Source organism: Periplaneta americana, chromosome 16, assembly GCF_040183065.1.
Source record: "Periplaneta americana isolate PAMFEO1 chromosome 16, P.americana_PAMFEO1_priV1, whole genome shotgun sequence".
Classification (NCBI taxonomy): Eukaryota; Metazoa; Arthropoda; class Insecta; order Blattodea; family Blattidae; genus Periplaneta; species Periplaneta americana.
The window spans coordinates 69,428,488-69,441,136 of record NC_091132.1 but is presented as its reverse complement, the minus strand read 5'-3'; the positions used below and the strand labels follow the sequence as shown (position 1 = coordinate 69,441,136).

At 36.7% G+C, this 12,649-nt stretch overlaps 1 protein-coding gene across 1 annotated transcript in view; it reads left to right on the top strand.

Annotated features, from left to right (window-relative positions):
* Positions 1–12,649, top strand: part of LOC138716403 (SET domain-containing protein SmydA-8-like) — a 57,186-nt gene that overhangs the window by 18,653 nt on the left and 25,884 nt on the right. The window lies entirely within an intron of this gene.

Below are 12,649 nucleotides of genomic sequence, written 5' to 3'. Positions count from 1 at the left end.
GCTTCAAGTAAGAATATATCAGAATTTATTTCTAGTGTAAAGATGTTAGAGTTCTCGCAAAATACCAGAATGGCGCGTTGCCATCGCAACAACAGCTGAAGCCAGAGTGGATTAAGTAACTTCGAACTTCACGCCTCCTATCTTTAACCCTCACGATGCCAAGCTTTTCAGCACCTTCCTCATACCAAGTGGGGTAGTTGAAGTACCCTAGTAATTTTTTTGTATATTTCTAGATGTTCAAAGGAATTTTTTATTATTTAGTGACATTATATTACTTTTATTTATTTATTGTACCAAAATTATTTACACATACACAGTGAACCATCCAGGGCTAGACTCCTAACAGCACTCACGGCAGCTGATTCATACGTAACGACGCTACCATATGCGGAGGATTCGTTCTGCGCTTTTGCGGTTAGTGTTGCGTAATGATGTACTTACCGAATTCACAATTCATGTTCGTCCTTGCGATATCTGGCACACCATACTCCTATTTCTATGTCGTGTAGCGGTTGTTCGTGAAAACGGGGTGGATTTTCACTGTTCCAGTAACGATTGTTTTGAATGTTCACATAACTACTGAGGTTGAACCATGCTTCGTCACTATAAAAAATTAAGGTGGGGTCATCACTGACTATTGGAACCACATGCAACTTAAGCCTGCTCTGATCAGGTTCCGTTAAACTCTGAACTGCATGAATTTTGTAAGGTTTTAATTTTAATTGTTTCGTACCTCTTATGACTGAAGTCTGTTTGTCTGCCTCTTAGTCCATTTGACCAACCGTCCGCCTGTCCTTCCGCCCCTCTGTCCGTATGTCCAACTATCCGCTACTCTGTCCGTCCGTACCTCTGTCCGTCCGTCCGTCCCTCTGTCTGTCTGTCCGTCCGTCCGTGTGTCTGTCTATCCGCCTGTACGTGCCCGTCTATCCGTCCGTCCGTGTCCATTTATCCGACTGTCCGTATGTCTGTCCGTCCGTCTGTTTGTCTGTCTATGTTTCCGTCCCTCTGTCCGTCCGTCCATCTGTCGCTACAACATGAAAACAACTAAAATAAAATTTACGAATAATATGACGAATGTCCGAGAAGAGGAAGAAACTATACCATAGCATACCAAGCGGGGTAATCTGTTTTAAATAATATTACTAATAAACATAGACAACAATAATTATACAATGATTTGTTGTAACGTGAGAAGCTTATTAACAAAACCACAATGTGCAATAACAATATGCAATACACTAATATCACAGTCTAGTATATACAGTCACGAAGCTTGAGTTGTGAGGGTGTTAGGAACAACAGACTGTGCCGGTACTATTTCGCATTGTCTGTAATGAGGCGATATTAGCGATCCTAGTGGTTAGCAACTATCTATGGATGCATATTTACTACGTATTGAGCTTCGTGACTGTATATACTAGACTGTGCTAATATTATAGCCGAGGTAGTTACAATACCCCGCTCGGTATTGCGAGAGTTAAGCGGTAGATAGTCCTGAAAGTCAGGTATCGTAACTTGAAATCTATTATAATGTTACGCTGCAATATAAATTAATTTTGTAAATACAATTTATTACAGAACTCGATACACTAAGATTTGGATATGGAAAATTTCATCTTCAGCACATCCACCGCTGTGTAGTAACAGTTAGTGTGCCTGACCGTGAAACGAGAGGACCGGGGTTCAAATCCTGATTGGGACAAGTTACCTGGTTGAACTTTTTTCCGGGGTTTTCCCTCAACCCATTAAGAGCAAATGCTGGGTAACTTTCGGCGCTGGACCTTGGACTAATTTCGCCGGCATTATCACCTTCATATCATTCAGACACTAGCTAACCTTAGCAGTTGATAAAGCATTGTAAAATAACTCACATCATCTTTTAGTTTAAATTTACGACTGTCTAATTTATATTCTATTACATAGAGCAGTGGTTCTCAGACTGGTAGGAGGTGGTTAGATAAATGATGCCAAAAAATAGCCAATTGTCTCATTTGAAAGTACGCCACAAGTAGGCCTACTTATCAGTCACTATGCAATTAAGTGAAATGTCAATTTCTCCCTTTTGGTAATGGCGGCAGTAACGGGTGGTTCTATGTTTCCATTATCCTCAGAAGAAGAACAAATGTCAGTATTTGCTTAATGTTGAAAGCTTTGTTGAAGAAAACTATAACTTACTCATCTCAATGCTAAAGTGGTGATTTACATATGGGAGCACTCCCATTATTTCAGAACAGAGCTCTATAGCCAGGTCCTTTACAAAAGATCTTAGTTCAGAACTTTGATTTATAAAATTCGTTTTCACTAGTGAAAAATTTGCATTCAAAGATTTCTGATAAAAAATATGGTTATTTGAGCTTGCTTATAATAGTGGCCTCCATACCGTTTCTAGAACAAATCTGCTCGTTTTAAATTAAAAACAATACCGTCTTTGGCTAATGCAGTACTACTTCTTTTTTGCGTTTTACAACTTACTTATGTGAAAGTAGTGTTTATTCTTTAGTGTTTTAATTAGAAGTATAAACATTGAACATGATCTGAGATAAAAACTTTCAAAAACTGTTCCTGATATTAAAAATCTAGTGTCATCAAAACAAGGCCATGCTCCTTATTAAAACATGTTTTGTAATTCGTATACCTAGTAAATTTATTATGAAGTACTTTACTTCATGATAAATCCCTACATTTCTTCTGTTATGTGGTACATCAGTTCTCAATACACTCAATTAAAGGTACTCTGAGAAAACAGTTTGAGAACTCCTAATAGTTCAGGAGAAATCGCTGTACAAAGATACATTTTTGGTTAAGAGTACCTACTGAAATATGTTTGTAAAATTCTCAAATCTCGAAGACATAAGAAAACAAAGGAGAAGGATCAATGGGAGATACAGAGTGGAAAAATAATGTTCGAAGATAGGAAATAAATAGTAAGAGAAAATGGTAAAGGAGAGTAATGAAAGAAAGATCTACGGAAGGAAAAAGTGTGTGTAGAAGAATAAAAATAAAATTGAGAAAGGAAAATACAAGAATATGGATAATTCATTCATTCATTTAGTGTTTTGCCCAAGGGCAGGTCTTTCACTGCAAACCGAGCTTTCTCCAATCTTTCCTATTTTCTGCCTTCCTCTTCGTTTCCTCATATGATCCATATATCTTAATGTCGTATATCATCTGATATCTCCTTCTGCCCCGAACTCTTCTCCCATTCACCATCGCTTCCTGTGCACCCTCCAGTAGGCCGTTTCTTCTCAGCCGTGACCCAACCAATTCCTTTTCCTCTTCCTGATCAGTTTCAGCATCATACTTTCTTACCCACTCTTTCCATCACAGCTTCATTTCTTATTCTGTCTGTCCATTTCACACGTTCTGTTCTTCTCCATATCCACATTTCAAAATAATGCTTCTATTCGCTTCTCTTCACTTCGTCGTAATGTACATGTTTCTGCCCCACGAAATGCCACACTCCACACAAAGCACTTCACACTAGTCTCTTCCTTAGTTCTTTTTCCAGAGTTCCGCAGAAGATGCTCCTTTTTCTATTAAAAGCTTCCTTTGCCATTGCTATCCTCCTCTTGACTTCCTGGCTGCAGCTCATGTTACTGCTTATAGTACACCCCATGTATTCGAAGCTGTTCACTTGCTCTACTTCCTCATTTAGAATTCGCAAGTTTATCTTTTGTATTTTCCTTCCTATGACCATGTTCTTATATGAATAATAATGTCTATTAAAAATGGAAGTAAGCTACGAAGAAAGAAAGATGAAAATGTGAGGTACGAAGTGAAATGAAAGTGAGGTACAATGAAAGACAGCTTAAAAAGAGAGATACAAGAGAGATTACAAAACTTAAGATCTAGAAATGGAAGGAAAAGGAAGTTAGAATAAAAATAAAATGGAGACGTAAAGAAGTGAAGGAGAACCAAAGAAAAATAGAGAATAAAGGAAGTAAAGCACAAAAAAGATAAAGCAAATAGAAGGAAAGAAGTGAAGAAAAAAGGTTAAGCAACGAAAAAAGAATGTTAATAAAAGAGAAGAAAGCAATGGAAAGAGGAAAATATATTAATGAAGAGAAAAGAAAAGGGACAAAACTGGAATACTGTATACAAAAAGGAAGCCGATGAAGCGAGGAAGAAAACACGTTATAAATATAAAAGGAAAATTGAGAGGACAAAGAAAGTTTCGGGAATCGCTATGTTTTGCAAAGTCTAGCCCTTTCTTGATCGTGTGCTGCTTCAAAGACGGGGGTGATTGATGTGTTATTTAATAACACTGTATAGCACTTCAGTTTACTTGGTACTTTTGTGCTGAGTGGATTGTGGGAAGATGACAGGTGTTTATGAAATGTGAAGTGGGTCACAATCCTGATCGTGTCGAATCGCACAACAATCTTCAGCGTGTTTACTTATTCGAGCAGCATCTGCTCCTGTGCTGTGCTGTGGGCACTAGCTACATCTGGGTGGTCAAACATCGCAGCGCACTTCAGCGTTTCAGTAGAGCTCTTTTATTTACTCCACTTTACTTAATAAAAACCAAAATAAAAATTGAATTTTAATTGAACAAGAGAATTGGTATCAACGAACAGAATGTGCCACCGGCGTAGCTCAGGCGATTGGCGGGTTGCCTGCTGATCTGGAGTGGCACTCCGAAGTAAGTTCGATTCCTGCTTTGACTAATTACCTGGTTGGGATTTTCTGAGGTTTCCCCCAAACGAACGACGAATATCGGGTAATTACATTGCTAATTCTCAGCCTCTTCTCTCCAAACATCACCTCACATTCATCAATTCCACGGGCTCTAAATCAGGATCGGGGAACAGCCTTTTTCAGAGAGCTTAGCTTTTCCCGCTAAAATTGCTGTTGTTCGTAGGTTATTTATTTATTTATTTATTTATTTATTTATTTATTTATTTATTTATTTATTTATTTATTTATTTATTTTTCTAATAATTGTAACATAAAATATAATATATACAGAAAAACTTTAGCTCGCCCCTGAAAGAGTAGAACTCGTGCTCAGGGGCCGATTCTGAATTGAAATTAAGAAGTATATAATACAATTTGTCTTGCGTACTATGCAATTAGAATAGACCTATATAAATAAATTTAAATTTACAATTTTTCAATTTTTATCAAATCCATACACAACTTTTTAAATTTAATACTAGAACTATTAGAATTGACAAGATTAGGATATTTAAATATAAATTTGTTATATATTCTTAGGCCTAAATTACTGCTATGATTAAATAGTGTAGCAGTGTTGCATTTTGATTCAGACAATCTTAAAGAATTCATACCTTTTGTTTCATAACTATGAAAATACAATTCAAAATTATTTCGATTTTTATGTACGATTTTTATTAATACAATATAATAAATTTGTCTTATGTTAAGAACATTGAAGCCCAAAAACAATTTTTGAGATGGAAAATCAATAGATTTATGAAGACATATTTTAATTATTTTCTTCTGTAATAAATAAAGTGGATTAAAATTGGATTTAGTTGATTTAGCGCTGTTAAATAACCGACAAAAGAAGAATATAATAATCTCATTCAAACTTTAGTGATGCCTCACTTCCATTATTAACATTCTATATTCGCGAATCTAAATATTGATCTTGCCTACAGGTCACAGCGTGTTCACAGTATCTGCGTTCGTTTCGTTTATAACATTAGAGAATTCGATCATGTAACACCGTCACTAGAATTGCTGTCTTGGAATCCACCTAAGGTATGTATTATCGTTTTGGAGGAAAATCTACATTTTTTAACCAACCTTTTTAAGATATTTATCAGACAACATATGAAAGTAGACTAACATAATCATATATCAGAAACTTCAATTTCACTTTTTGATTCCTTAAAAAAATTATTAATTAAAAATTATTCTATTTCTTCAAAATGCCATATATTTTCTAAAAATTACTCAATTTTGAAATTTCTTTCATCGAGTTATTGCTGTTTATGCGTACAATGCTCTGTACTAGGATTTTGTAGCTAACATTATTACAAAGAAATTTTTAGTCATAAAAACGCCATTTCAAACGTTAATACATACCTTAAAGAAAGAAGACTCTTCAACTCCTCTTATTACATCAAAACCTCCATACCGTCTTACTTAGCATCTCGTTTTGTTTACCCTTCAGTATCTCGAACCCGGAACATGTATCTTCTCTCTATTCCTCTGCACAGAACATTCTTCTACTCATCATCTTTCAGCATATCGATTCCCACGTCTGGAATTCTCTCCCTGACCACGTGAGAGACTGTCGGATAATGTCAAAATTAAAATTAAAAGAATCACATTCTAGTTCATGGAATTGCTTGTTGAACACCTGTCAGGTTACGCAACTTCAGCTTAACCCATAACGTAAATAAATATTGTAACTGTGCTGTTGTCAGTTTTACCCTTAATATGTAATGTATTATTATTATTATTATTATTATTATTATTATTACTATCATCATTGCTATTACTGTTACTTTAACTATATATTTTTCTTGTATTAGTTTAATTAGAGCTCTACAGTGTTCTTTGACCCTGTTGACTTCTATAGGGATTTAATTTATTTTGTGTTATTTTTTGTCAATGTTTGTATTTTTTGTATTTATGTGTGCTATCTGGTAGGATGGAAGAGAAGGACTTATGGCCTTAATTCTTTCAGATTAAATAAATAAATAAATAAATAAATACATAATAAAGAAAGAAAAAGATCAAGACAGCAGAACGAACTTGTACCTATGAAAGACTGTTGTTATTTGCGAAGGTGATATAAATGTTCGAAACTTAATCTCCCGCACTGCTAGGATAGTACTGTATGAGGTAAACTGGTCTTTCGCTTGCGATGGCGTAATGCGCTGTGGAGGAATGACTGATTACAAAACCTATAGTTGTCCACTGCTTTGGAATAACTGTTAGCACGTCTGACCGTGAAATGAGCGGGCCCAGGTTCAAATCTTGGTTGGGGCAAGTTATCTGGTTGAAGTTTTTCCCGAGGCTTTTCCTCAACCAATTGAAGCAGAATTGCTGTTTAATTTTCGACGTTGGACCTTGGATTCATTTCGCCCCTCTTTTTTCATCCCCTTTTCTTTCTCAGATTTTGGGCTTGCTCCGATGTAGAGTCGGCTGCGGGCCGACCCCGTGGATTGTGGTAATTTGTTGTTGGTGGTAGCTCTATGCGCCATGGGCTCTCCATAGGCTTATGGTAATTAGTGGGACCGGGGTTGAAAAGTAAAGGGATCATGTAGATTGTAGGGGAGTTCTGAGGAGGCGTGCAGGGAGGATTCGTAGCGCGGGGGTCTTAGGGAATGCACACCTTTCCATCTCAAGTAGTAAAATGGGCCCACCGGAGCGGCCCGCGTGCGAGGACAGTCTCAGTCCGTGCCCTTGTCTAAAGGAGGGATAATAGATACAAATCTATGGATACTATGTCAAATAATATAATGAAATTATTGAAATTATTAACACACTGGATATCAGAAATTCTGTTTCAATAAAGATCCTACAGTCGCTAGTTTCAGACAGCATAGAAATTTGAAGACTTGCCAAAACCATCATCCTATTAGAAACCGTAGCTCTGCAATTAGTATGTAAAATAATACAAATTATTAATAGAGTGCCAGATGCATCCGTCACTAAACGTGTGAAACAAAAGTGGTGAATATTCCGTATTTTGCGAGATCAGGGATATGTTGCTTTGTAATAATACAGAACAGTCTGTATTTTCGTTTTGCATATGTTACCACCTGCGATGTATAGAGAAGCTTTCCTCAACATAAGCCTCTCGTAAGTGAGAATCACCGCAGGAATTTTCACTTTGAGAATTCACGTAGGCTTACATATATCATTGTGCATTGCAACGTCACTATCACGACACTGTAATTCAGGAAGAAAGGGAAGTAGTAGATTTTCTTTCGTTGTAATTCTCTCTCTCTCTCGCTCGCTCTATCTCTCTATCTCTCTCTCTCGCTCGCTCTATCTCTCTCTCTCTTTTTTTTTTTTACAAATTCTATTTTCAGAGTTCTCATCCACAGAAACAGGTGTAATTAACAGGCTTCGGCCTAGGGACACAGAGTAACCATTATGAGGTTTAGAGTACACGGAGTATAAATGACGTCATGACCTGTGTGCAGTCACCCGACTGCAACAGCACAGGTGGGTCCGTAATGTGCATTTCCGTTGTGTGTAGGCATATTGCTGCTTGGCTGCGGTACGTGTAACAGGCTTCGGCGTAGGGACACCTGATAGAAGGTTACAACTCACGTTAATACTTTAATGATAGACATTTATTGTCTACACTAGGAATGTACTGTATATACTGCATCTGTAAAGGATGAAATATATTTTGTGCCGTATTGTGACGGACTGTTTACATGTTGAGATACGAAGTAACGGCGCTTTTCATCTCCCACTCCACTCGACCAACAGAACACTATCGCCCGTGCGTTCTGAACTTCATGCGTTTCTGTGCCCAGGACCGAAGCCTGGTAATTAATGCAATACAAAAACAATAAATATAGTTTCAAAAGAAAAATTGTTCCGGGGCCGGTATCGAACCCGGGACCTTTGGCTGAGCGCGCCAACGCTCTAACGACCGAGCTACTCAGGAACCATACATCGCCTCAATTTTTCCCTTTATATCCACATACCTCAAGTGGGTTGACAAGACGTCAAAGACCCAAGATTGAGTGCACACAAACTCTGTGTGACTGAATTGTGGTTTTCTATTAAAGAACAGTAATGTATAAGTTATTATGGAAATCTGACTTTCAGGTATAGCTCCCTAAGGGAAAAATTGTTCCCAGTATCGAACCCAGGACCTGTCACTGTTCGTCGTCATAATCATAATCATAATCATCATCATCAAAAACAACAACATAATCTCCATCTTATTTTTCATTTTCAATTCAAGTATAAGGCCTAATGGCCTGTTACGGTCTCAGTACTATTTTGAATGCATCACTTCTTTGGACAGCATAGCTTTTGTGATACATATGGATGCGTAGGTTGTACAGATACGGAATTAAAATTTGGAGCGATTCTTGATGGGAGACCACCTGTATGTAGGCAACAATTTCGCAAGTAGCATATATACAGGAGCTCTCGTTTACTGCACGTGCGCAGTGTGTTGAAGCGAAACTTATACAATAAGGGAGCTCCAAATTTTATTTTCTACCTGTATACACGATTTTTCAATTGAAGCAAGTCATATATTTGTAAAATATACAGGGTGATTCACGAAGATTGTGCAATACTCTAGGATGTGATTTCTGACATCATTCTGATGAAAAAAGTTCCTATATACATGTGTCCGATTTTGAATAGTTTCGGATAAAATCACGTTTCTTTCTTCCGTAACACGCATTCTTGTGAACTCTCTCTCTCTCTCTCTCTCTCTCTTTGGACGTCTGGAGCTGTATGTGTTACAGTACAGCTGACAGCAGCGACACAAAATCTCGTGACATCAGGGTTACGATTAGAAATAACGCAACACTAGTACAATGTATCTACCTAGCACCCGAACAACGGAAGTTGGGGAATGCGGCGCGCGCAGTTCACACTCGGGCGGCTACGTGTATTACTGCAGAAGGTGAGGTCTTTGAAAACTGGCTTTAATACAGATTTTTCAGGTGAGTAATAACGTGAATGTTCTGCAATGAATTTATAATACACCCAGTACCATTGTTGTAAATAATTTGAATGCTTAAAACTTCTACGTTTATGTTTAACATTCAGGAGGGCGTAACTCGCTCAATTTAAAAAAGGTGACATATGTTTATTTGAACTTTTTTCATCAGAATGATGCCAGAAATCACATCCTAGAGTATTGCATAATCTTCGTGAAACACCCAGTATAAGTAGTTGTAACTTATGTTCGTGCACGAAGTCTTTGTTTATTTTATGATCCCATCGAGGACAGTCTATCCGGGCGTCGCTCTCATAATTTTAATTTAATTGTTTGTAATATCATTTACATCTTTATTTCCCATTGTCCATGCCTCATTTTCGTAAAGTAATGTCCACAAAATACGTTATTTGACCAAACATATTATATCATATTGTATTTATCTGTTTCCCTAATAACATATTATAATTTAAATGGTCCCTGTAAAAACCAGACAGATTTCAATAAGATTTAGATTCTTATTCATTAGAAATATCAGCCAAATGCTTATTTATTTTTTTTTTTACTTTGCAAGCAGTCAATAAATTCTTTAATAAATTAAGAACTTTGCTAAATTAAGTAAATACCTGTAGTTAACAAATTAATAAGCTAGAGATTTATTTAGTGTCTGTGTTTGCTTTATAAATCAACTAATTTAAATTAGCCATGCTGGTATTTAATTTGTAAATTTGTCAGCAACAATAACAGCGTCTTGATTTGAATCTGTGACGTACTTGTCCTCTAGAACAATTCTTTGTTCTTGAAAGACTGGACCGGAGCTATGAATCGCTAATGAAGCTAGACTCCACCGCTCAAAACAAAACACGACCTTGTTACGCTTCGTTATTGTTTTATTATTAAAAGCGGGTTTATGATGGCACGCCATATTGCTCGGTAAACATGCTTCACAATGGAGCGTTGCCAACATGGACCACAGCCAGCTGCACAGAGCAAGTTTCGAACCCGTAACCCCAGAGTTTACAAACCTTCAGAACCCGTGCCAAGAGCCAGTTGGCGCTGCTCCAGATGGTTCTATCAGATTTCCACTTTATCGAGGTTATAAACATGTCCGTCCTGGAGACATATTTGCCACGTTCAAAATTTATTCACCAACGTCACTTTATTTTGAGTCGTTTTAAAGTAAACAACATCACTTATCTCTTTGTTTATGTTTTTCTTTTCTATATACGAGGAATTTTTCTTTGATGTGTGTGTATCACGGAATGTATGAGATGTAACAGTCATATTCAACCATATTGCTCTGTGTACTGTCTGTAATGTTAATAATATCATTTTCTCTGTGAATGTCGGTTATTTTGAGAATAAAAATATACCAGCTGAGTCTATTTTGAAAGTGTGAGAGAAATTCGTCAGAACATTCTAAATAAATAGTGATATTTGAATAGTCTCGCTCTTTAATTAAACATGCGTTTTAGCCAGTAACTATAAAGAAATATTTTTGAACATTTCGAGTCTGTCAGCTTTTCGCCCTAACCTTAAGCAGATATGTCGCAAAAATCTCATGACGTAGGGTCAACACGATGCCGGATCTCCACTTGAGACAACACAGAGTATTACAATGACGTCGTATGAACATTCATATCCGAAGCAGGAATTAAATCCACGTCAGAAGTAGTGCCTGTCATGTAGGGATCATTTGGTGAGTTAATGTTCACTCAAAATTATCTGTATTAGCGTCCTGCATTACAGGCAGGCTCTATTCGGTTCAAGTTTTTCGAGTATGGTGAAGTTCGATAATCGCCAACGTTCGCTCTCCAGAAAAAGGCCTGTCGTGTTTGTTCCACCTTGATTCGCTGTCCTTCACTCCTACGCTTTGATGTTTTTAACCGCATAAGGATTTTAGCACAGATCTAGCGATTACTTTTTCGTATGTGTATGTATTTATTCACACTGCAAATGGGTATATACCGGGTGGCAGTAGTAACTAATTACACTCAATAATGACAATTAACAATAAACACAATTAATAATAATAATAATAATAATAATAATAATAATAATAATAATAATAATATCCTAAATTAAATGAAGCACGATCACTTAAAATAACATTTAAAGTAAATTTAACTTGTATCTTAACCTTAAATTCGAAGTAAAACCCACGAATATGATATGTTCATACCTGTACAAGTACCTTTCAGCACTAAACTCATTTCTCTGACATCTCACTCACTGCACTGGAACTACGACACATTTCACTGATTCTATTCTGAATTCACTATTACTTCAAAAACATTTCACTGTTCAAATGCTTTGCACTGCCACTATAAACTATAAAGCTTCACTGACAGAAACACACTTCACTTACACAACACACTTCATTGACACAACACACTTCACTCTTCACTGACACAACCCACTTCTTCACTGATACAACACTTCAATAACAAAATATCAATTACACCCTTTAAATAGTGTGTATAATATACTACCATCTATTAGTAAAGTCTTTAAGCCTATTTTAAATACTTTTTGGTTATTGGTATAGCCTTTAGTAGGTCCGGAGGTAAAGCGTTCCAGTCCCTGATAGTACGATTGAGAAAAGAAAACTTTACAGTATGAAGTAAGACGAAATTTGTAATGTCTTGGTTGCCTCTCTCATGTTTAAACATTACAGGGATAGTAGACCCTAATCTGTATTTACCTTCTGCCTCCTCCCAATCCACATAACTATTGAAATTTCATAGCACTTTCAACTCAGTTTACTCAATACTTCAATTATTGTTACCATTAGCTCACAATATTTATTAGCAATTACTTCATACCCTGTCTTTACTTACTTATGGTTTCAAGGAACCCGGAGGTTCATTGCCGCTCTCACATAAGCCCGCCATCGGTCCCTATCCTTCAGCAATGATTCCTGATCTGTAAATTATCTGTAAATTGGTTGGAAACCATCTGAAGAAATTTTTCCCATGTCTAAATGTAAATAGTCTAGACCTATTACTTTCGTTTCTTAAAAAAATA